Genomic DNA, 27,250 nt, shown 5'->3' with positions numbered 1-27,250 from the left:
AATTATTTCATCAGTACCTTTTCTTGCACCAGTTTATTTCTTACCTGGATCACAGATAAGGAAGGATTTTTTACTCACAGGAACCATTCCTGAATCGTGGCGTACTGTCCCAGATTGTGGAAAAACACTATTGCCGCTATCCCAAGATACAACCTATATTCTTAATAAGTAATTCAGGAACAATTCCAACCACAGAATGCACCTTCATCAGAGCACAATTTAAATGTACTTCATGCAATACGGAAGGCGTGTACTTCCCATCAATAACCTGTCAATACAAATCTGATTCAGTGAACTTTCTGAAGAAAGGTGTAAATCTTTTGCTAACAATCAGCTCTGAGCTGAACCACTATCTCTCAGGATAACTATTTTCTAGATTCTTGGTCAAAAATGGAGTGACCCCCCCACCGCCCCCCCTTCCAAATATAAATCCCTTATAATCCTTGGCATCTCTATTTATTCCCAAGGTAAAAATATTAGATGCAATGGGATCTCAGAATCTACACTTTCTGGTGTAGCTTTCTCTGTGGAAATTCCAGTCACTGATTTAACACCCATTTCCTTTTCTGGTACAATCTTTCCTGACAATTCCTTAAGCATCCCTATTACTGCCACTGCTTTAGCATTCTGCTTCCAACAATTTACTTTTATATGCCCTGACTTATGGCAGTAGAAGCATTCTGGTTTATTTACATCACTTTTATCCTCCATACCACCATTTTCATTGACTGGAACAACTTCTGCCTTCCCGTGAAGCCAGGCTCTCTTCTAATCCTTCAGCTTCCTGGTGAGTTTACAAATGGAGATCTACTGCCCCCTAGCTGCTATGTGATATATCACGGCCATCTTCAGGACTGCTGCTTCCCTTATATTTGAAACCTTGCAATCTTCCAGGTGTGACCTGATAACTATTGGGGAGCTGTTTTGAAATTCTTCCAGTGTCATTAGCTCTCTCACATTCATTAAATTCTGGTCAAGTTTCAGTGCCAAAACTACTGGTCCCACAATATTTCTTTCTACCTAGCAAATTCTATGAATGTTTCATTCAGTCTTTTCTTTAAGGTCCGAAATTGCAACTGATATGCTTCAGGGACAAGCTTGTAAGTGGTAAGTGCCACAGCATTAACTGCCTCATAATCTGAGGATTGTTCTGCCAAAAGGCTAGAGTACACATCCATAGCTTTCCCGACCAAAACATTCTGCAAAATGAGAGTCCATGTGTCCTTTGGCCACTTTAACTTTGTAGCCACCTTTTAAATGAGATAAGATATCTCTCAACTCCATCTTCAGTGAATATAGGCACTAGGATAAGATTTTTGTTATATCAAAGCTTGGAATGGGACTTGACCCATCATCTGAACTACTAGACCCTCTTTCACCCCATAACCTAAGCTTTTCCCTAGCCAGTTCATGCTGTTTGATTTTTGTCTCTCCCTTTGAAACTCTATTTCATGTTCTCATGTTCTCTTTCTTCCCTTTCCAACCTCTCTCTCGAGTTCGAGTTCAAGCCTTTGCATTTCTGTATCTCTGTCTCAAGCTGCTTCATCTGCAACTGAATTCTAGCCAACTCGAGCTGTCTTCTACCTGTGTCAGACTTTTCTTCTTCGAATCCCAAATGCTGTTTTATTACTTCAATTATGTTTGCTTTCTCAGCCCCTGCTGTCAACTCTAATTGAACCTTTCTGCTAATGCGATTAACCTAACCTTGGTTAATGGTTGCAAATCACTAGGGGATAAATCTTCCCTCTCCAGAAGTCGTAGCAACTGACAAAGCCATTCTGCTTTTCAATCATTCTAATAAATTCACAATGAAAATCTTATCGGCCTTGGCCCCAGCAATACCCAACACCCATATTTATCTGTGAATTCAAAATCCCACTGGAGCCCCCAGTTTATGTCACGATCCAGTTAGGGGCCAGTAATTTGTTGTTTAAAGTAGACAAAGTTTGAAATCTCAGGCACTTACTAAGAGAATAAAGCCACGAGATTGCACAGTTTTAAACAAACAAACTAATCTTTAATGTACAAAGTCAAAAAAGTAAAAGAGTCAACAATATCTATCTTATACTCTAACATTGAGAATAAACATGAGGTAAATATGAATTAACAAGCAAACTGTGGTCAAACAGGCAAACTATGGTCAAACACACCACACTGCATGTTAAATGGCAGATGCAATCAAGACAGATCCCATGGATTTCTCAGCAACCCACCCAGACGTCAGGGACCACTGAGAGTCAAAATATCTTGTTAAAACTCTGTCTCCCTCACAAGGGATTTCAACTTCTCACTTTCAAAGATCTAGACTCTGAATTCCATCAAAAGCTGATCTGATTGGGCTGCCTCAATAATAATTGCACACGTCCCAATGGTTCGATCTCTTCTCCTGAGACTGCATTCTGGGGATTCATAAAACTGTATTCCCGCCTCTAATTACCAGCTCACTTCAAACTCTTTCGCAGACTGCCAGTTTCACTCAATTGGCACTGCTCCTGGGTTTCTCTGAGGTCCAATCTCCCAGCTGTACTGAGCTATAAATGTCTCCCAGGCTTCTCTGAGCCCTAACTGCCTGGGGCAGAACCAGTAACCTTGTGCCACCTTCTAAGCTCCCCAGGACTTCTCTGAACCCTAACTGATTGGAACCAGTTAACAACTCCCCGGGTTTCTCTTTGAGCTGCAAACCACATGAGGTCTGAACTGCAACTAATTTCTCCCAGTAAACACACAGATACATTGAAACCAGAAAACCTTCTTAAGTTCCACGCATCTCCAGGACCACATAGCCTTTCAAGGTTCGCTGAATGTTTTTAAACTATTAGCTCTAATTTCCTAAGCAAAACTTCTCTCTGGACTGCACTTCTTTGCAAGCAGTGTAGACATCATGTCTTCAGCTAAGTAAGCCCACCTGCTGTTTTAGGATCTTTCCTTTCCAGCTGTTAACCTAGTCAACGTGGCCCCAACCTTTTAAGTGTAATAGACGCCAAGCTGCTTTAGTTGCATTTATACCATTTTCTACAGTCAAACTTCAATCTCCCAGAATGAAACATTACCTCGAAAATATTAATATGAACCATGAACTAGATATTCACACAGATCTACAAATGACAGAGCACTTGCAGGAAGCACAGGAGAAGGATTACAAGAACAAATAGATAGACTAGTAACAGGCAGGCATGAGCTTTGGAATGAAAGTGAACATTGATAAAACCAAAGTAATGCAAAATCTCAAAATAACAGTGAAATATTTATATATTCATAGAAGAGAACCAGAACAGGTGCAACAATTCAAGTAGTCTGGTGGAAACATAATATCTGTAGATGGAAAATGAATCAAAGAAATAAGAACAAGGGTAGCAATGGGGAAGGCCACATTTGGGATGAAGGGACTGTTACTAAACTGAGGGCTGAATAAGCAACTTGAGGAGTGACTTGCAAGAGTTTGATTTGGAGCGCTGTTTCATATGGATATGAGGCTTGGAAGGAGGAGACGGACTTGCTAAACAGCTTTGAAATGTGGGTTTGAAGGGGAATGGAATGAATCAGCTGGACAGAAAAAGTAACAAATGATGAAGTGCTGAGGAGAGTGAATGAACAAAGTCAGAAGGTGAGAATATGGGAATGTTTGGGTGAAGGGCCGCAGGCTGTTACCGGGAGAGGTGAGTGAAAATGAACATTATAAATGGTTTCCAGCGATCATTAGACGAGTTTCAGGGGGAGTGGGTGGGAATGGAGGGAAAAGCTGGAAATATTTGAACATAAATAGGAACGGGAGCAGGGTTGGGTCATTTGGTCCCTCGAGCCTGCTCTGCTATTCAATAGGATCGCGGCTGATTCACTACCTCAGTTTCGCTTTCCTGCATGGGCCCCCATATACTTTCACCTCTTTGTGCCCAAAAATCTACTGACCTAAGTCTTGTATTTACTCAATGACTGAGCATCCACAGCCATCTGGAGTGGAGAATTCCAAAGATTTGATAGGGAGGTGGGTGGGTGTGATCTAGCAGAGAGGCTGGTTGAGGATTTTCATGCCCCTGTACGTTGTGTATTTGCCATTGTTGGTCTGGGCACTGGGTGGCACTGCAGGCTGCAATGCAGGAAAGATTCGCTGACACACGACTGCCTCTTCAGGGCTTGGCTGTGGAAATGCCCTAACTGCAACTTCAAAAAATGTATGTGAGGTGGGAGAGCGTGGAGTTAGGGAGTCCTGTGCGCTGTTGTATTTGATGAAACAAAGAGCTTTAAACATTTAAAGGGGCCTTTGTTTTCACAAAAAAAAAGGTGAAGCCATTTCTGTGCGAAGAATAGAGAAGCTCGAACAGAGGTGGATGATATCCCAAAGGTGGGAGTAGGTGATCTTTGAGGTGGAGAGGATATGGGGCTGGGAGCTCAGCTCATGGGAAATGCAGCGGGTTGTGAACTGTCTTGTTCAAGCTGAGAGACAAGGAAAGGTTGGAAATGAAGTTCATAGTTTGCAAAAGGAGAGGGGTGGAGGGTAGAGGTGGGATCAAGGAGGGAGGAACATTTTACATCATCTTGATATTGAAAGGGGTGAGTCTGTAACTGACCAATTCCTGTCAGTCTGCCTAATCCTGATTCTATTCCCCTCACTGGATCTGAATGCTACTAATTATTCCCCTGCTAAGTCATAACTTTGCATTTGTCAGTATTATTTTCCTATTCCCATTTAGTTCAGGATTGCTGGACTTGATCAGTTCTTTACTCCGATACCAAGTGGCAGGGTCCTTTTCTGCCTTTGAAGAGTAAAACGATGAATGTCTTGAGCATGGGAAAGCCCAGGTATCTACCCCAAAATACTGAGTTCCTCAACATCAACACCTGAGGGGTCACCATTGACCAGAACATAGGAACAGGAGGAGGCCATTCAGCCCTTCGAGCCTGTTCTGCCATTCAATGAGATCATGGCTGATCTGTGACCTAATTCCACATTCCTACCTTTGCCCCTTAGTTCTTAATATCTTTGGTTATCTTTGGATCTGGCATCAATTGTGGTTTATGGAAGAGAGTTCCAAAATTCTACCATCCTGTGTGTGTAGAATTTCTTAATTTCACTCCTAAAAGATTTTTAAAAATTCATTCATGAGATGTGGGCGTCGCTGGCTGGGCCAGTATTTATTGCCCATCCCTATTTGCCTTTGAGAAGGTGGTGGTGAGCTGCCTTCTTGAACCACTGCATCTCATGTGGTGTAGCTACACCCACAGTGCTGTTAGGGATTCCAGGATTTTGACCCAGTGACAGTGAAGGAACGGTGATATATTTCCAAGTCAAGATGGTGAGTGGCTTGGAGGGGAACTTTAGGTGGTGGTGTTCCCATGTGTCTGCTGCCCTTGTCCTTCTGGGTAGTAGTGATCGTGGGTTTGGAAGGTGCTGTCGAAGGAGCCTTGGTGAACTCCTGCAGTGCATCTTGTAGATGGTACACACTGCTGTCACCGTGTGTCGGTGGTGGAGGGAGTGAATGTTTATGGATGTGGTGTCAATCAAGTGGGCTGCTTTATCCTGGATGGTGTTGAGTTTCTTGAGTGTTTTAGGAGCTGCACTCACCCAGGCAAGTGGGGAATATTCCATCATACTCCTGACTTGGGCCTTGTAGATCGTGGACAAGCTTTGGGGAGTCAGGAGGTGAGTTACTCGTCGCAGGATTCCTAGCCTCTGACCTGCTCTTGTAGCCACAGTATTTATTTGGCTAGTCCAGTTCAGTTTCTGGTCAATGGCAACCCCCAGGATGTTGATAGTGGGGGATTTAGTAATGGTAATTCCATTGAACATCAAGGGCCGATGGTTGGATTCTCTCTTGTTGGAGGGGGTCATTGTCTGGCACTTGTGTGGTGTGAATGTTACTTGCCACTTGTCAGCCCAAGCCTGGATATTGTCCAGGTCTTGCTGCATTTGGACATGGACTGTTTCAGTATCTGAGGAGTCACAAATGGTGCTGAACATTGTGCGATCATCAGCGAATATTCCCACTTCTGACCTTATGATGGAAGGAAGGTCACTGATGAAGCAGCTGAAGATGGTTGGACCTAGGACACTACCCTGAGGAACTCCTGCAGTGATATCCTGGAGCTGAGATGACTGACCTCCAACAACCACAACCATCTTCCTTAGTGCTAGGTATGACTCCAACCAGCGGAGAGTTTTCCCCCTGATTCCCATTGACTCCAGTTTTGCTAGGGCTCCTTGATGCCACACTCGATCAAATGCTGCCTTGATGTGAAGGGCAGTCACTCTCACCTCACCTTGGGAGTTCAGCTCTTTTGTCCATGTTTGAACCAAGGCTGTAATGAGGTCAGGAGCTGAGTGGTCCTGGTGGAACCCAAACTGGGCATCAGTGAACAGGTTATTGCTAAGCAAGTTCCACTTGATAGCACTGTTGGTGACCCCTTCTCTTACTTTACTGATGATCAAGAGTAGACTGATGGGGCGGTAATTGGCCGAGTTGGATTTGTCCTGCTTTTTATGTACAGGACATACTTGGGCAATTTTCCACATAGTCGGGTAGATGCCAGTGTTGTAGCTGTACTGGAACAGCTTGGCTAGGGGCGCAGCAAGTTCTGGAGCACAAGTCTTCAGTACTATTGCTGGAATATTGTCAGGGCCCATAGCCTTTGCAGTATCCAGTGCCTTCAGCTTTTTCTTGATATCACGTGGAGTGAATCAAATTGGCTGAGAACTGGCATCTGTGACACTGGGGACCTCTGGAGGAGGTCGAGATGGATCATCCACTGGGCACTTCTGGCTGAAGATTGTTGCAAATGCTTCAGCCTTATCTTTTGCACTGATGTGCTGGGCTCCTCCAACATTGAAGATGGAGATATTTGTGGAGCTTTCTCCTCCAGTGAGTTGTTTAATTGTCCTCCACCATTTCTGACTGGATGTGGCAGGACTGCAGAGCTTAGATCTGATCCGTTGGTTGTGGAATCACTTAGCTCTGTCTATCACTTGTTGCTTATGCTGTTTGGAATGCAAGTAGTCCTGTGTTATAGCTTCACCCGCTTGACACCTCATTTTTAGGTATGCCTGGTGCTGCTCCTGGCATGCCCTCCTGCACTCTTCATTGAACCAGGGTTGATCCCCTGGCTTGGTGGTAATGGTAGAGTGGGGGATATGCCGGGCCACGAGGTTACAGGTTGTGTTCGAGTACAGTTCTGCTGCTGATGATGACCCACAGCACCTCATGGATGCCCAGTCTTGAGTTGCTAGATCTGTTTGAAATCTATCCCATTTGGCACGGTGGTAGTGCCACACAACACGATGGAGGGTATCCTCAATGTGAAGACAGGACTTCATCTCCACAATGACTGTGTGGTCGTCACTCCTACTGATACTGTCATGGACAGACGCATCTGCGGCAGGCAGGTTGGTGAGGATGAGGTCAAGTATGTTTTTCCCTCTTGTTGGTTCCTTCACCACCTGCCGCAGACCCAGTCTAGCAGCTATGTCCTTTAGGACTCAGCCAGCTCGGTCAGTAGTGGTGCTACCGAGCCACTCTTGGAGATGGACATTGAAGTCCCCACCCAGAGTACATTCTGCACCCTTGCCACCCTCAGTGCTTCCTCCAAGTGGTGTTCAACATGGAGGAGGCACTGATTCATCAGCTGAGGGTGGGCGGTACGTGGTAATCAGCAGGAGGTTTCCTCGCCCATGTTTGACCTGATGCCATGTGACTTCATGGAGTCTGGAGCCGATGTTGAGGACTCCCAGGGCAGCTCCCTCCCAACTGTATACCACTGTGCCGCCACCTCTGCTGGGTCTGTCCTGCCGGTGGGACAGGACATACCCAGGGATGGTGATGGTGGTGTCTGGGACATTATCTGTAAGGTATGATTCCGTGAGGATGACTATGTCAGGCTGTTGCTTGACTAGTCTGTGAGACGGCTCTCCCAATTTTGGCCACCAGGTGTTAGTAAGGAGGACTTTGCAGGGTTGACAGGGTTAACTATGGGCTGAATGATCTCCTTCTGTGTTGTAACTATTCTATGGTTCTGTGATTCTAAAAGAGAAAGCTGAGGGGTGACCTGAGAGAGGTGTTTAAGATCAATAAAGAGTTTTGATATGGTTTCACCTGCTGGGAGATCTAAGCTAGGGGACCATATATATAAGATAGTCACTAATTAATCCAATAGGGAATTCAAGAGGAACTTCCTTACTGAGAGAGTGGTGAGAATGTAGAACTCGCTACCACAGGTGAATGGTACAGATACATTTAAGGGGAAACTGGACAAACACATGAGGGATAAAGGAGTAGGAGGATATTCTGAAATAGGGTGGGAGGAGGCTTAGGTGAAGCGTAAACGCCAGGCTACACCAGATGGGCTGAATGGCCTGTTACTGTGTTGTAAATCTAATGTTCATCCTATCGACCTGACTAGTTGGTGCTTACCTAGATACTGTCATCTGTCTTGTCTATCTATCCTTATCAGTTTTTCAATTATGAATAAATTAAGGGTTATTTTGTTAATGTCTAGCATTTATACCAAGCAGGTTACAGTTAATTTTCTAAGTACTAGTGCAGAGAAGTAAAATTTCAAGGCTGAACCTCCCCTCAGGCACTGAATGAATCAAAGGCAGCATTCCAAACCTGCTCCCAGACTGGATGCTGCGTCCTTGAGTTCTAATCAATCAGTCCATATTCAAACTGTGCTTCAGGCTTTAGAATAAATAAGCCAAACAGTTTTTGAATATTTCAAATATCTACAGGGGCCCAGCTTTTATTATGAGAAAAACTCTCTGCTTCCAGCAATGGATGTGATTTAGAATCAGGAATGAACTTGCAACTGGAATTGGAAAATTCCTGACATTGCTGGAGTGCACAGATTCAACTACAAGAAACAGCATTACAACCGTAGAAAAGTTACAGCACAGAAGGAGGCCATTCGGCCCATCTTGTCCATGCCAGCCTGAGGACACCCAGGGGTTCCCTTCCTAATCCCACCTTCCTGCACCCGGCCCATAGCCCTGCAGCTTACAGCACTTTAGGTGCAGATCCAGGTACTTTTTAAAAGAGTTTAGAGTTTCTGCCTCTACCACCAATTCCAGACACCCACTACCCTCTGCGTAAAAAAGTTCTTCCTCATGTCCCCACTACACCTTCTGCCACTTATCTTGAATCTATGTCCCCTGGTTCTAGAATTCTCCACCAAGGGAAACAATTTTATCCTGTCCACTCTATCTATTCCCCTCAATCAAGTCACCTCTCAGCCTTCATTGTTCTAAGGAAAATAACCCCAACCTATCCAATCTCTCCTCCTATAATGAGGCATTGCTACGGGGAAAGCAATGGAGAACTACAGGCTCCCCAAACTCCCAGGTAATTCAAAAAAGGCGCAAGGTTTGTACATATTTCTTTTGTTTGCAAAGAACAAGTGGCAGCATAAGAATGTATGTTGCTTCTAACAAGCGCAAATGAGCCTCCTAATGAACTCAACTGATTATCTTCCATTGGCTGTAGTTTAGCTGTTAGCACACACCGATTGTTCAACAAGTAATGAATGACCAACCTATAGACGGTGTCACACGCCGTTTTATATCTGCTGATGACTTATGTGTCACTGCCCAAAGCCCTGATTTTAACACTGTGGAGAAAACGCTTTCTGAGGCCTTACAGGGGCTAACATCCTACTATGAAGAAAACCACCTTCGCACAAACCCATCAAAGACACAAGTTTGTGCATTCCACCTCAGAAACCGTGAAGCCAAACGTCAGCTTAAAGTAACCTGGTGTGGAGCAACACTGACGCGTTGCGAGCACCCTATCTACTTAGGAGTCACCCTTGACAGATGCCTCACCTTCAAGAACCACATGGAAAAGACAAAGGCAAAAGTGAGCGCATGAAACAACATCCTGAATAAGCTCACTAACACAAAATGGGGAGCAAGCTCGGAAACATTGCAAACCAGAGCACTGGCTCTTTGCTATTCCACTGCCCAATATGCCTGTCCTGCATGGGAAAGATCGATTCGTGCTAAGAGGATGGACGCCGTTCTGAATGCAAACTGCCGACTTATCACAAGTTGTTTAAAACCAACAAACACCAACAGCCTATATATCCTGGCGGGTATCGCTCCCCCTGATATAAGAAGAACGGTAGCCAGCAAGAAAGAGCGACTCCGTCAAACATCAGATGAGAGGCACCTTCTACATGGTCATAAACCTACACCCAGCCGCCTAAAGTCAAGAAAGAGCTTCATGAACAGTGTTGTTCCATTACAATCCACCCCATCTGAAGCCTGTATCACTTTGTGGAAAGACCGGCTCGCCAGTCTCGAACAACCCCCAGCGATGGAAATTCTACCGGATGAAAGCCTTCCCCCAGGAGCTAATTGCAACTGGGCAACGTGGAAGTGCCTTAACAGGCTTAGGACTGGTGTAGGTCGTTCAAAGATGTCGCTAAGCAAATGGGGATGTACAACCAGCCCGACAACTTGTGAATGTGGAACTGAGCCACAGACTATGCAACATCTCCTGCACTGCCTATCGCTAGAGGAACCCTGCACTGTTGCAGATCTTGCCGAATTGAACAACAGGAACTGTGTTCCGTTCTGGCTGGGCCGTGTATAGACTGTCCGTGGACACGATAAGAAGAAGCAAGTAATAAAAACAAAAAATGTTGGAAAAACTCAAGTCTGGCAGCATCTGTGGAGAGAGAAACAGAGTTAATGTTTTGAGTCTGAATGACTCTGTCTATCACTTGCTGCTTCTGCTGTTTGCCACCCAAGTAGTTCTGTGTTATAGCTTCACCAGGTTGATACGTCATTTTTAGGTATGCCTGGTGCTGCTCCTGGCATACCCTCCTGCACTCTTCACTGAACCGTTGGAGAGGCAGTGGCATAGTGGTATTGTCACTGGACTAGTATTTCAGAGACCCAGGGTAATGCTCTGGGGACCTTGGTTCGAATCCCACCATGGCAGATGGTGAAATCTGAATGCAATAAAAATCTGGAATTAAAAGTCTAATGATGACCATGAAACCATTGCCGATTGTTGTAAAAACCCACTTGGTTCACAAATGTCCTTTAGGGAAGGAAATCTGCTGTCCTTACCTACATGTGATTCTTAAAAATGCCCTCTGAACGAGGGCAATTAGGGATGGGCCAGAGATGCCCATATCTCATGAACAAATAATAAAAAAAACCAGGGTCGATTGCCTGGCTTGATCATAATGGTAGAGAGGGGGATATGCTGGGCCGTGAGGTTACCAATGGTGGTTGAATGCAATGCTGTTGCTGATGGCCCACAGCGCCTCATGGATAGTCTCCACAAGGACAGATGCATCTGCAGCAGGCAGGTTGGTGAAGATGAGTATGTTTTCCCCTCACCACTTGCTGCAGACCCAGACTCGGACTCTGCCAGCTCGGTCAGTAGTGCTGCTACCGAGCCACTCTTGGTGATGGACATTGAAGTCCCCCACCCAGAGTACATTCTGAGCCCTTGCCACCCTCAGTGCTTCCTCCAACATGGAGGATTACTGATTATCAGCTGGAAGGGGGGTGGGGCGCGGTGTGGTCATGGTAATCAGCAGGAGATTTTTAAAATTTATTCATTCATGGGATCTGGGCTTCACTGGCTGGACCAGCATTTATTGCCCATCCCTAGTTGCCCATGAGAAGGTGGTGGTGAGCTGCCTTCTTAAACTGCTGCAGTCCATGTGGTGTAGGTACACCCACAGTGCTGTTAGGGAGGGAGTTCCAGGATTTTGACCCAGCGACAGTGAAGGAACGGCGATATATTTCCAAGTCAGGATAGTGAGTGACTTGGAGGGGAATTTCCAGGTGGTGGTGTTGCCATCTATCTGCTGCCCTTGTCATTCTAGGTGGTAGTGGTCGTGGGTTTGGAAGGTGCTGTCAAAGGAGCCTTGGAGAATTCCTCCCATGTCCTTGCCCATGTTTGACCTGATGCCATGAGACTTCATGGGGGCTGGAATCGATGTTGAAGGCTCCCAGGGTAACTCCCTCCCGACTGTATACCACTGTGCTGGGTCTGTCCTGCCATTGGGACAGGACATATCCAGGGATGGTGACGGTGGAGTCTGGGACATTATCTGTAAAGTATGATTCCATGAGTGTGACTATGTCAGGCTGTTGCTTGACTAGTGTGTGAGACAGCTCTCCCAATTTTGGATACGACAGCAGGACATTTCGAAAATATCAAGGGGATTAGGCAAAGTCAGCATAGATTTATGAAAGGGAAATCATGCCTGACAAACCTACTGGAGTTTCTTTGAGGACGTAACTAGCAGGATAGATAAGGGAGAACCAGTGGATGTGGTGTATTTGGAGTTTCAGAAAGCTTTTGATAAAGTCCCACATAAGTGGTTAGTGTGTAAAATTAAAGCACATGGGATTGGGGGTAATGTATTGATATGGATTAAGGATAGGTTAGCAGACAGGAAACAGAGGAGAGAATTTTCTCCTTGTCAGGCAGGCCAGTGGGGAGCGGGCGTGGGCGGCGCGGGGTCAATCGCGGGCTGCGCGCCGCCATTTTATGTTGGCCTGCCCAGTGTGACGCACGCCCGCTCAGCGCTACCTGTGCAGGTGGGGGCAGGAGGGAGAGTCGGGGCCTGCACGGAGAAATCTCTGCGGCACAGAGCTGCCTCAGGGAGATTAATTCCAGAATGAGAATTTTTAATAATGAAGGTAAAAAATAATTTAGATATGTCCCCTCGTGACAGCGCTACATGAGCTAGGACAGGCCTTTGACAGGTCGGTGGACGCACAGCCAACTCTGGTGCCCACCCACCGAACGGAAGGTCGGAGTGACGCGCGATGATGTCGGGGCGCGCGCCCTACCTCACCGCGCATCATTTTACGTGTCGGTGTGCGGGACCCAACCCCGCACGTCGAACAGAAGATTCTGCCCAGAAAGTAGGAATAAATGAGTCATTTTCAGAGTGGCAGGCGGTGACCAGTGGAGTACCACAGGGATCAGTGCCTGGGCCCCAGCTGTTCACAATACGTATCAATGATTTGGATGAGGGAACCAAATTAATATTTCCAAGTTTGCTGATGACACAAAACTTGGTGGGAATGTGAGTGGCGAGGAGGGTACTAACAGGCTTCAAGGTGAATTAGACAGGTTGAGTGAATGGGTAAATACATGGCAGATGCGGGATAACGTGATAAGTGTGAAGTTATCCACTTCAGTAGGAAAAACAGAAAGGCAGAGTATTATTTAAATGGTGATAGATTGGGAAATGTTGATGTACAAAGGGACCTGGGTGTCCGTGTACACCAATCACTGAAAGGGAGTGTGCGGGTGCAGCCAGCAGTTAAGAAGGCAAATGTCATGTTGGCCTTGATACGAACAAGGAGCAGGAATCAGCCCCCCCACCCCCCGAGCCCACCCCAGCACCCAACAAGGTCATGGCCCATCCGACAGTAACCTGAAATCCACATCCCACCTACCGCCAATAACCCATCACCCCCTCGCTTACCAATAACCCATCGCCCCCTCGCTTACCAATAACCCATCACCCCCTCGCTTACCAATAACCCATCGCCCCCTCGCTTACCAATAACCCATCGCCCCCTCGCTTACCAATAACCCATCGCCCCCTCGCTTACCAATAACCCATCGCCCCCTCGCTTACCAATAACCCATCGCCCCCTCGCTTACCAATAACCCATCGCCCCCTCGCTTACCAATAACCCATCGCCCCCTCGCTTACCAATAACCCATCGCCCCCTCGCTTACCAATAACCCATCGCCCCCTCGCTTACCAATAACCCATCGCCCCCTCGCTTACCAATAACCCATCACCCCCTCGCTTACCAATAACCCATCACCCCCTTGCTTACCAAGAATCCATCCACCTCTGCCCCAAAAACACTCAAAGACTCTGCCTCCACCACCCTTTCAGGAAGAGAGTTCCAAAGATTCACGACCCTCCGAAATAAAAAAATCTCGCCCCATCCCTTTGTTAAATGGGTGACCCCCTATTTTTAAGCAATGACCCCTATTCTAGGTTCTCCCACAAGAGGAAACATCTTCTCCACACCCACCCAGTCAAGACACCCCAGGATCCCACATGTTTCATTGCGAGAGGACTTGAGTGCAGGAGCAAGGATGTTTAACTGCAGATGTACAGGGCCTTGGTTAGGCTACACCCGCAGTATTGTGTACAGTTTTGGTCTCCTTACCTAAGAAAGGATATACTTGCCATAGAGGGAGTGCAGCGAAGGTTCACCAGACTGACTCCTGGGATGACAGGATTGTCATATGAGGAGAGATTGAGCCGACCATGCCTGTATTCACTGGAATTTGGAAGAATGAGACGGGATCTCATTGAAACATATAAAATTCTGACAGGGCTGGACAGACTGGATGCAGGGAAGATGCCCCCTCTGGCTGGGGGGCCAGAACAAGATGTCACAGTCTCAGGATATGGGGTAGGCCATCTCGGACTGGGATGAGGAGAAACTTCCTCCCCCAGAGGGTGGTGAACCTGTGGAACTCTGTAATACAGAAGGCTGTGGAGGCCAAGTCACTGAATATGTCCAAGGAGGAAAGAGATAGATTTATAGATTCTAAAGGCATCAAGGGTTATGGGGAGAGAGCGGGAGTGCGGCTTTGAGGTAGAAGATCAGCCATGATCAGGTTGAATGGCGGAGCAGGCTCGAAGGGCCGAATGGCCTACTCCTGCTTCTATTTTCTATGTTTCTATAATGTCCCTGCTCTTATATTCTATGCCTCGGCTAATAAACAAAAGGATTAAACTTGCCTCCTTAACCATATTAACAACCTGTCCTGCTACCTCCAGGCATCTGTAGGCATTCACTCCAAGGTCCCTCACTCCGTCTCCTCCTCTCAGGATCCTCCCATTTATTGTGTAATCTTTTTCTTTCTTTGTCCTCCCCAAGCCCATCACCTCAAACTTCTCTGGGTTGAATTCCATTTGCCACTTTTCTGCCCACTTGACCAGTCCATTGATGTCTTCCTGCAGTCTAAAGTCATCCTCCTCATTGTTACTGTGCAGCCAAGTTTTGTGTCGTCTGCAAACTTTTTGATCATTCCCTCGACATTTACGTCCAAATCATTAAATACATATCACAAAAAGCAGTGAACCACATACCGAGCCCTGCGGACCCCACCGGAAACAGCCTTCCAGTCACAAAAAACCCATCTAGAATTACTCTTTGAAACATGTAAGGGGACTTAACAGGGTGAATGCTGGGAGGATGTTTCTCCTCTTGGGAGAGACTAGAACAAGGGGCCTCAGCCTAAAAAGTAAGGGGTCTACCATTTAAAATGAGGAGAATTTTTTTTCTCTCAAATGGGCCTTTAGTCTGTGGAACTCTCTTCAACAGAGAGCAGTGGAGGCAGGGTCATCGAACACCTTCAAGGCAGAGATAGACAGACTCCCGACTAACAAGAGAGTCAAAGGCCATTCGGTGTGGGCAGAATGCGGAGTTGAGGCCACAATCAGACCAGCCATGATCCCGTCAAATGGCAGAGCAGGCTCGAGGGGCTGAATAGCCCACTCCCACTCCTAATTCATATGTTCATACGTATACACTCTAATAAACTCCAACAAATTCCTCAAACACTATTTCCCCTCCATAAAACCATTTTGACTGCTTGATTGTATAATGGCTTTCTAAATGTCCTGCTGGTACTTCCTTTAATAATAGGATCCAACATTTTCCCTGTGACAGGTGTGAGGCCAACTGCCCAATAGTTCCCTGCTTCTACCTCCCTCCTTCCCTGAATAGGTGTGTGACATCTGCCCCAATTGGGGTGGGGGACAAACTCATGCAGGGAATGAGGGGGGTACACTGAGTGTACTGGAGTGCGTTGGGCTTCCTTTGGTGCATGTGAAATGTTAATGGTTGAAAATTAATGGATTGACTCACTGCATCAGTGACCTCAATCTCATATAGCTTGTGGAATGTCTCTCTGTCAAAGAACAGTAGCTTCCCATTCTCTTGTCCCCTCTTGATGGAAGCTCCTGTTACCAGCAGTTTACCATCAAGGCTGAAGCAGCAATCTATCGTTGGGAAGATGTTGGGGGGGGAACTTTACTCTGTATCTAACTCCGTGCAGTACCTTTTTAAAAATATTTTTTCCTGGGATGTGAGCTTCGCTGGCTGGCCCAGCATTTATTGCCCATCCCTAATTGCCCTTGATAAGGTGGTGGTGAGCTGCCTTCTTGAACCGCTGCAGTCCATGTGGTGTAGGTACACCCACAGTGCTGTTAGGGAGGGAGTTCCAGGATTTTGACCCAGCGACAGTGAAGGAATGGTGATATATTTCCAAGTCAGGATGGTGAGTGACTTGGAGGGGAACTTCCAGGTGGTGGTGTTCCCATCTATCTGCTGCCCTTGTCCTTCGGGATGGTAGTGGTCATGGGTTTGGAAGGTGCTGTCTAAGGAGCCTTGGTGACTTGCTGCAGTGCATCTTGTAGATGGTACACACTGCTGCTACTGTGTGTTGGTGGTGGGGGGAGTGAATGTTTGTGGATGGGGTGTCAATCAAGCGGGGCTGCTTTGTCCTGGATGGTGTCAAGCTTCTTGAGTGTTGTGGGAGCTGCACTCATCCAGGCAAGTGGAGAGTATTCCATCATATTCCTAACTTGTGCCTCGTAGATGGTGGACAGGATTTGGGGAGTCAGGAGGTGAGTTACTCACCACAGGGTTCCTAGCCTCTGACCTGCTCTTGTAGCCACAGTATTTATATGGCTAGTCCAGTTCAGTTTTTGGTCAATGGTAACTCCCGGGATGTTGATGCTGACACTTATACTGACTAGTGTGTTTCGTGCCCTGACACCCCTCCTCTTGCTGTGTACTAAACTCTCCCAAAACATGAGATAAAGGTTATGGATTTCTGCATGTATTCCCTGTGTGGGTAGATTTCAAACCTGGTTGTGCATTGAGAGTGTGTGACCTGCCAGCCTGGGGTGGTCACACTCTGGAGGGGCAGGTCACTTGACAGGGTTTTTCCCGCCTCATGGTGTGACCTTGTGCCCTTTGACCCTGAGCTGGGATCAGTTGATCTCTGAGCACTTTTCAGTTGAACAACAGGAAAGAGAAAATGAGCAAAGTGTAAGTGGCAGCAGTTAAATACATGGAACATGCCGGAAAAATCCAGGACCACAGACTGACATCATTTCCATTGGCTGAGGAAAATGGAGATTGTATCAGTGAATGAATGAGGATGGAGATGAGAATGTTTTTTACGCAGTGAGTTGTTGTGATCTGGAAGATGCTGCCTGAAAGCCCGGTGGAAACACATTCAATAGGAAAAGCCCCCACCAAACCCCCCCTCCCCATTCCCCTTCCCCATCCCCAACCAAACCCCCCTCCCCATTCCCCTTCCCCATCCCCAACCAAACCCCCCTCCCCATTCCCCTCCCCCATCCCCCACCAAACCCCCCTCCCCATTCCCCTCCCCCATCCCCCACCAAACCCCCCTCCCCATTCCCCTCCCCCATCCCCCACCAAACCCCCCTCCCCATTCCCCTTCCCCATCCCCCACCAAACCCCCCTCCCCATTCCCCTCCACCATCCCCCACCAAACCCCCCTCCCCATTCCCCTCCCCCATCCCCCACCAAACCCCCCTCCCCCATTCCCCTCCCCCATCCCCCACCAAACCCCCCCTCCCCATTCCCCTCCCCCATCCCCCACCAAACCCCCCTCCCCATTCCCCTTCCCCATCCCCAACCAAACCCCCCTCCCCATTCCCCTCCCCCATCCCCCACCAAACCCCCCTCCCCATTCCCCTCCCCCATCCCCCACCAAACCCCCCTCCCCATTCCCCTCCCCCATCCCCCACCAAACCCCCCCTCCCCATTCCCCTTCCCCATCCCCCACCAAACCCCCCTCCCCATTCCCCTCCACCATCCCCCACCAAACCCCCCTCCCCATTCCCCTCCCCCATCCCCCACCAAACCCCCCTCCCCATTCCCCCTCCCCCATCCCCCACCAAACCCCCCCTCCCCATTCCCCTTCCCCATCCCCAACCAAACCCCCCCTCCCCATTCCCCTCCCCCATCCCCCACCAAACCCCCCTCCCCATTCCCCTTCCCCATCCCCAACCAAACCCCCCCTCCCCATTCCCCTCCCCCATCCCCCACCAAACCCCCCTCCCCATTCCCCTTCCCCATCCCCAACCAAACCCCCCCTCCCCATTCCCCTCCCCCATCCCCCACCAAACCCCCCTCCCCATTCCCCTCCCCCATCCCCCACCAAACCCCCCTCCCCATTCCCCTCCCCCATCCCCCACCAAACCCCCCCTCCCCATTCCCCTCCCCCATCCCCCACCAAACCCCCCTCCCCATTCCCCTCCCCCATCCATAACCAACACCCCCTCCCCATTCCCCTCCCCCATCCTTCACCAAACCCCCCTCCCCATTCCCCTCCCCCATCCACCACCAACGTCCCCTCCCCCATCCTCCACCAACATTCCCTCCCCCACCCCCCACCAACACCCCCTCCCCCATCCCCCACCAACACCCCTCCCCATCCCCCATCAACACCCCACCCCCCACCAACAACCCCCCATCCCCCACCAACACCCCCTCCCCATCCCCCATCCCCCACCAACACCCCACCCCCATCCCCCACCAACACCCCTCCCCATCCCCCACCAACACCCCTCCCCATCCCCCACCAACATCCCCTCCCCCGACCCCCACCAACAACCCCTCCCCGTCCCCCACCAACATCCCCTCCCCGTCCCCCACCAACATCCCCTCCCCCATCCCCCACCAACACCCCCTCCCCATCCACCACCAATGTCCCCTCCCCCATCCCCCACCAACATCCCCTCCCCCATCCACCACCAATGTCCCCTCCCCCATCCTCCACCAACATTCCCCCCTCACCCCCCACCAACACCCCCTCCCCCATCCCCCACCAACACCCTTCCCCACCCCCCACCAACACCCCTCCCCATCCCTCACCAACACCCATCCCCCACCAACAACCCCTCCCCCACCAACACCCCCTCCCCCCGTCCCCCACCAACACCCCCTCCCCCATCCCCCATCAACACCCCCTCCCCCACCCCCACCAACACCCCCTCCCCATCCCCCATCAGCACCCCCCCATCCCCCACTAACAACCCTCCCCATCCCCGACCACCACCCCCCATCCCCCACCAACACCCCCTCCCCCAATCCCCCACCAACACACCTCCCCCTCCCCCACCAACACCCCCCATCCACCACCAACACCCCCTCCCCCAATCCCCCACCAACACACCTCCCCATCCCCCACCAACACCCCCCATCCCCCACTAACAACCCTCCCCATCCCCCACCAACACCCCCCATCCCCCACCAACACCCCCTCCCCCACCCCACACCAACACCCCTCCCCATCCCCCACCAACACCCACCCCCCACCAACAACCCCTCCCCCATCCCCCACCAACACCCCTCCCCATCCCCCATCAACACCCATCCCCCACCAACACCCCTCCCCATCCCCCACCAACACCCCCCATCCCCCACTAACAACCCTCCCCATCCCCCACCAACACCCCCCATCCCCCACCAACACCCCCTCCCCCACCAACACCCCTCCCCATCCCCCACCAACACCCATCCCCCACCAACAACCCCTCCCCCATCCCCCACCAACACCCCTCCCCATCCCCCATCAACACCCCTCCCCATCCCCCACCAACACCCCTCCCCACCCCCCACCAACACCCCCTCCCCCATCCCCCCACCAACACCCCCTCCCCCATCCCCCACCAACACCCCTCCCCACCCCCCACCAACACTCCCTCCCCTGTCCCCCACCAACACCCCAGCCCCCATCCCCCACCAACACCCCCTCCCCCATCCCCAATCCCCCACCAACACCCCAACCCCCCATCCCCACCAACACCCCTCCCCATCCCCCACCAACATCCCCTCCCCCGTCCCCCACCGACACCCCCTCCCCATCCCCCACCAACACCCCCTCCCCATCCCCCACCAACACCCCCTCCCCATCCCCCACCAACACCCCCTCCCCCATCCCCCACCAACACCCCCTCCCCCATCCCCCACCAACACCCCACCCCCGTCCCCCACCAACACCCCCTCCCCATCCCCCACCAACACCCCCTCCCCCGTCCCCCACCAATACCCCACCCCCCACCAACACCCCTCCCCATCCCCCACCAACATCCCCTCCCCATCCCCCACCAACACCCCCTCCCCATCCCCCACCAACACCCCTCCCCCATCCCCCACCAAAACCCCCTCCCCCATCCCCCACCAACACCCACTCCCCCATCCCCCACCAACACCCCCTCCCCCACCCCTCACCAACACCCCCTCCCCCTCCCCCACCAACACCCCTCCCCCATCCCCCACCAACACTCCCTCCCCCATCCCCCACCAACACCCCTCCCCCATCCCCCACCAACACCCCCTCCCCCACCCCTCACCAACACCCCCTCCCCCTCCCCATCCCCTCACCTGAGTCTTTTCTAGGAACCAAGGTTAACTTCAATCTTTGTGATTTGAAATGAGATTGGCTCGAGCCCCATGGTAAATAGGATTTATCACTAACACTAATACGTCAGATTGTAACCCCCTTCATCATTGGCCATCTCACCTTGTCACCATGAGAGATTGAGATGGAATGTGACAACTCCACTGACTGGAAACCTGCAGCCGTTTATCAGTTTCCAATGTGCTCGAGCAGACACTGAAATGATCATATCTGGCACCAAGTGGCCATTTGTAGCAGGTGAGAGATATTTTGTCACCTTCATTCGTCTCCCCCTCTGTAGGTTTAACAAACTGAGACTGTCTCGTGTGCTGGAGGCCCCAGGCCTAACTCCAGCCCACTGAACAAATCCTCACCCTTCCCCTCCATTACCTGCATTGCGATTGGTGGAATGGCCGTGAATGCTGTGTGGAACTGTCCAATACACGGCGGGCTGATCTCCAACACATGGAGACAGTCACTCTCACTGGGTGTATTAGCTCATCCTGAGCCAAGCTGGCAAACAGAGACACATTGCAGTGGCATAAGATGCCTTTCCCGAGCTGAGGGGGCTGTGGGTGATGGATTCTTTTGAGATCCTTCTTTGGTCTTCCTCTTGCTTGGGTTGTGTTGGAGCCGGGGTTGTCTATCTGCTCTGAGGGAGCTTCACGTCCAGACTGACCGGCAGAAGGAGGAAGGCTGGGGTTGAACTGGAAGTTTAAAAGCTACACGAGAGAAGAGAACTTACATTTATACAAACCCCCTGAACGTAGGGAAACGCCCCCCTGGCGCTGCACAGCAGTGGCATCAAATGTGCAACGTAACTAATCCACAACGTGAAATGTAATCTTATCAGGGACACCAATGGTGAAGTTTCATCTTAAAGAGAGACTTGCATTTCTATTGTGTTTCTCTCAATATTGGGACATCCCACAAAGTGCTTCATAGCCAATGAAATACTGTTGGAATGTAGTCACTCTTTGAATGCGGGAAATGTAGCCAATTTATGCACAGCAAGATCCCACAAACAGCAAGGCGTTGATGAGCAGATTATCTCATTTTCTGGTGACGTTGGTTGAGGGATAAATATTCCCGCTGGCCTGATAAAGCCGCTTCCCCCACTCCCATGGGCAGAATATTGAGGTCAGCGGGCGGACGGACGCCTGGCCCGGGCGAGTGTAAAATGATGTCGGGCGAGCGTCCTGACATCACCGCGTGGTCCCTCGGTATTCCGATCGGCGTGCTCTCGCTGGAATCGGCAGCCCGGCCGCCGACAATTAAAAGGCCTGTTAAGGCCATCAAAAAGTAATTCAATTCAAAACTACACTGCGAAAATAACAAGCGGCTTTTATACTTTTTAGGAAACCTTATCCATGGGCAGGATAAAGCAAATAAAAATAAAATAAAAATTTTACACTTGAATTAAAAACATGTCCCTGCTCATGTGACGGAGCCGCATGTGGGGACATGTTTTATGACATTTTTATTTTCTTCATTAGCTTTTTTTAAACAGCGCTTCATCTCCCGGAGACAGCTCTGTGCCTCAGGGAGACTGAAGCGCTCTTTCACGCGCCTGCGGGGAGTTCGTGCTAGGTTCACTCTCCCCTCCCCCCCCCCTGCCCGCACAGGCAGCGCTGAGGACTGCCGCTCGGGGTCCACGCTGGACAGGCCTTAATTAGCCCGCCCGTGTGAACTCACGGTGCCATGCCGATCGCGGGCGGCGGTCAGCGGTCAGCTTCCCGACTGCCTCCGCCCACCCCTGCCGAGTACCCCCCGCCAAGGGCAAAATTCTGCCCCATGACCCTGTGGGCTGGGGGGTGGGGGGGTCAGTGAGGATCGAACTGAGAGTGACACTGCCTGTCTGGCTGACTGCTGACTTTGTAAAAACATCCCATCCAATCACAGGGACGACAGGGCGATGGGACTCAAACCAGGTCATTTGGGGAGAATTTATTTGTAGATTTTGGAATCGTTTTGGTTTCTATAAATTTCGCTGACAAGTAGCCAAAAAATGTTTAAAAAACACTTTTAATGAAAATTCCTTTGGAAGGACATCTTCCCAAGAACATAAAATGATCAATAAAAGCTTTGTGCTGAGTCGCTGCAGGATTCTGCTGATGGCTCTGAACCATTATAGCAATGTAATAAATGTCAGCCTTTATGAATAATTGTTCTTAAATTGTAAAAATAATATTTCTCTGTCATCTGGAGCCCAAATGATATGGTTTTACATTTCAAATGGGGGTGAGTTATTTTTATTGCACTGACTCTGCAAACAGAAGTGAATAACCCATCACTCGATGAATCAATGGTACATCATTCTGTTCGTGTTTCAGCACACGTGGTCTAATATCTTGTCTGATAGCTCATTCCTCTCTCTCACCTCTACCCAACAACCTCTCTCTTCATCACATCCCTTGTTGCCTCTTTATTTTATTAATACAGCAGAGTGAGTGCTCCAATTAATATTCTATCTTACAGATTCTTCTTCCCCTTATCTTCTCTGCATCATCATTCTGCTGAGCTGAACACATTTAACCATCTCCGACTGCAGTTTTCCTTCCATTTGTGTAACTCTTCAGCTCCCTCATCTTCACTTTCTTCCAGTTTTTAAAATTCAAGCTTGGTGTCAGCTGCTCAATGTCTCTCTCTTTACCTCATCTTCTCTCTTACTCATTTCGCCCTTGGTGCCATTCGACTATGTGAACCCTCAGCCCTTCATCTGGATTTCCTGGTTTAAAAATTCAGGAACAAACTGACATGCAGACAGGCAGAAAGATAACCAAATACACAGACAGACACACAGAGTCAGACTGACACAGCCAGACACACACTGACAGACAGGCACAGTCAGACTGACACAGACAGACTGACACAGTCAGTCAGTGCAATAAAAATAACTCAGGGTTTTACATTTCAAATGGGGCTATCATTTGGGCTCCAGATGACAGAGAAATATTATTTTTGCAGACAGACAGGCACACACACAGGCAGATGGACATGCAGACAGACAGACTCTCAGGCAGACAGACACGCACAGACAGACGGACATGCACAGACAGACACTCAGACAGACACAGACACACATACAGATGGCCGTGCAGGCAGACAGACATACATGCAGACAGATACACAGGCAGTCAAACATGTAGATAACCAGACACCGATAGACAGACACAAACAGCCAGACATTCAGATAAGTTAATGAGATAGTTAATGAGAATCTTTTTCTATTGATGTGTGCATGGTTAGTATATCACTGACTAAGAAGGAGCTGCTGATCTGCACATTGATTTTTGACAGTTGGGGTTATTCAATAAACCAGGAATTCCGGTTATCTGAAATAGAATCAAGAAACATTGAAAGCAGCAGGTGCAGGACTGTTAGTGGCTGAAAGGGAAAAGATGAGTTTGTGTTCAGGGTACCATTGTGTATCAGACTGGAGCCCTGAGCTTTCCTCAGTTCTGTTTTATCTCTTTTACATAACGGTGCAGGGAGCTCGGTTGAAGGAGGAAGCAACAGTCTTTGTAAATCTCCGCCTGGCCCTCACCCGCTCACCATTCTTCCCATTCCTACTGATTCCCCTGTCACCAGCTGCAGGGGATCCTTGTGTTTTTAGAATTTATCAACAGCCCAAAGAATGGTGATTCTCCAGGGGCTGAATAGCCAGACAGCCCAGCATGGGAGAGAAGACCTTCCTGTACTGGTGTGGGGTTTGGTTTAGAGCTATCTCTCTCTCCCCCTTCAAACCGCTCCTTAAAATCTACCCCCCTGATCAAGTGTTAGGTCACCTGTCCTAATATCCTTACATGACCTTGTGTTGAATTTTAATAATGCTCCTGTGAAACGCCTTTGGATGTTTTATACTATATTAAAAATTTGATACAAATTCTAGTTGTTGTAATTGGAGCTCCCTGCCTTAATCTGATTTCCCAGAATCTTTTAATGTTTTTACTTTTCAACTAAGTTCCTCTTCAGTGTTGTGTTTGACATTGTTTCAATAGGTCAGTGTGGGAAAGCATCTTAGGCACATTTTGCAGAGTTTCTGCTGTCTATTCATTGATGCACCCACATTGCAAGTGTAACTCTTCATCCTTTCAGCATTTTGAGAATTTGATTATTTTTAAAGACTAGCAGGGGGTAAAAGACAACAGATTAGTCAGTAAACACGATTGATTCGTCTAAACATGAGGAGGAAGGTGGGATTGAAGTGAAGAGATCAGAGATAAGGAAAGTATAGATTTAAATAAAAGGGACAGATTTAGCTGCCAATTGAATGAGGATGGAAAATAAACATATTGGGTTCTATTTTTCAAGAGACAGAACAGGTGAATGAAGAGAGCCAGAGCAGGAAGACAAGTTGGAGGGAGAGGTAATGACACAAAACAAAGGGCTCAAAAGAAGTCAATATGATCAGAGATGAATGGGTAAAAAGGGGCAGAAAAGCCTTGCTTTAATATTTCATCCGGAAGATTTTAGCTCCAACAGTGCAACACTCCCCCCCTTGTAACTACCGCACTGGGAGCGTCAGCCTAGAATCCATGCTCAAATTTCTGGAGTGGGACTTGAACCCACAACCTTCTGACTCCCAAGATAGACAGTTACCCACAGAGCCACAGCTGATAAATGCCATGCTTAGTATAAGAGGTTGAGGGCAGAGATGGTTTTTACACAGTGGGTTGTGAGTCTGTGGAATTCATTACAGGAGTTAGAGATTGAACAGATTGAACAGAAGCCATTTCAACATTAAAGAATAGGTTTGACGGGCAATGTATTTCTGTGGTGTAATTTCTCACTCCTCCCCATGTGGCAGTAACATTTTATTCAGCTGCCTCTCTGAATAGTTTTGTTTTGGTATGATAAAGTGTTGGTGGCCTGTCATTCCATTTGTCTCTCCCCCTGAGTGCCACCATAATTGAATGGTACACCATCTCTATTAACCCATCCATCGCCCGAAGGAGGCTTCAAATATCAGCATGGGCACAAAGTTCATGTGCTCCTGCTTTTATTACCACTTTATTTACAACCTGTGATACTCGCGAGGTTTTCTGATGGACTTTAATTTGATCTTCATGTGCTGGACTCACCACTGAATTCTATATTTACACCATAGATCTCACATTAACTCAGGGCCATGAACAGCCTTAGTTACTTGAGCTTCACTCAAAGCTGAATGGTCCAAGGTTTTAGATTCTGGAGATAGATCTGCTCCATGTAAGGTTTATTCAGGAAGTTTGCTAACTGTTATCAACCAGCTGCCCTTTATCCCTTTTTAAAAAGTGACTATTTGACATTAATCTCCTTAACCCAATGGCTCAGCTGCCCCTCTTCATACTTGGACCAGGTCTCAATAACCCTTTAGGACAAGAACAAAGTGACTCCACAGAATAGGGAGGTTAACAGACAGTTTTGAGGCTCAGAGGGAGAATGAGGTAGGGTAGGGGCTCGAGTGATGTGAGGATGTAGGTGGTGAGGGGAGGAACGTGTAGGATGGAGAGGAGTAGTCAAATAGCCCTGGCCAGAATACGCAGATAGAGACTTCACACCAAATTTTCCTTCATCAATAACTGAGTTTTGGAATTTGGATGCAGGGCTGTAAGTGCTAATTATCCCTCAAGCAAAGAGTTTTATGTGGGGAGGGCGGACGTTGGTTGTTTGGAGGTGGGGCCATGCTGACCTCTGTACCTAGATTGATGGTGTGTCTTCCGTCACTACCTGCTTTTATATTGGGAGATTTACAGTGAATGGCAAAGAGTGGATGGTAATTTGGTGCACTGATTTCCCCTATACATGCTGTCCTAGGACCTACTTTGTACGTTCCCTGAATTAAATTGCTCTTTTGTCAGAATCTGGGAACTCAAAGGGGGATTATCATTTTAATAAGATATAAAATCTCTCACACAGCCTCTGGATCCATTTAGCCCCTTGAAGCACACAGATTATAATGAAGGAGGCGAATCTGGTTGTAACTCAACTCCTTCATATAAAGAGGGAAGGGACATATTCCCTTTGTATTCATTTAGGGGGCATTGCCTGCAAATCCCGCCCTTCAAAACTGTTTTTCCCAGGCCATCTTATAAAGCATTAGTCTTGTACATCTCAAATTATTGATTCTTTGAAGCGTTTTGATCCCCTTAACATGGCAAATCTTTCAAAGCTCAAAGTAAAGAGGAGGAAGTGTTATCCATGGAATGTGGCTGACTGGCAGAGATACCCCTGGTGTGTTATTGGCCACAAATCGCATCCCTTCACTTTCGTTATTCTACCTGCAGAACACAATGACATATATCTTCTCCTGCTTCTAGGGAACATCAGTAAATCTTCGGAGGGTAAACTGCCAGAATTTGTCACTTTTACAGATTTTGCTCTGAAAGGCTGTGCAGTGTTTGTTAACCAAATTGCTGTCCACCCACTGATCTGTTTGTGGGTGTCAGTGAGGGTGGAATAATCACAAATGTATTTGTCATTATTCAGGACATGGAAAATGTTGCATTCGTTGAAAGAACAATGAATATATACATCAAGGAGCTAGCTGCTCTTGTTTAATTGTTGGTTTAATATCCCGAGATCTGAATATGAACACAGAATAAATTAACTAATTTAGTTGCTTAGATTTTGCTGGAGTGGAGTATCTCACTGTACACCCCATCTCATGAGTCATTACAGCACTGCAGGAGGCCATTTGGCCCATTGAGCCCATGCCAGTTCTGTGTAGAGCCACCCAGTCAGTCCCACTCCCCCGCTTTCCCCACGCCTGTTAGATTTCTGTCCTCACCCTTCAGCTCAAAGTATTTTTGATGGGATTGTGA

The sequence above is a fragment of the Cetorhinus maximus genome, chromosome 2, assembly GCF_964194155.1.
Source record: "Cetorhinus maximus chromosome 2, sCetMax3.hap1.1, whole genome shotgun sequence".
NCBI lineage: Eukaryota > Metazoa > Chordata > Chondrichthyes > Lamniformes > Cetorhinidae > Cetorhinus > Cetorhinus maximus.
The sequence above is the reverse complement of the archived record's forward strand: the minus strand, read 5'-3'. Positions refer to the sequence as shown.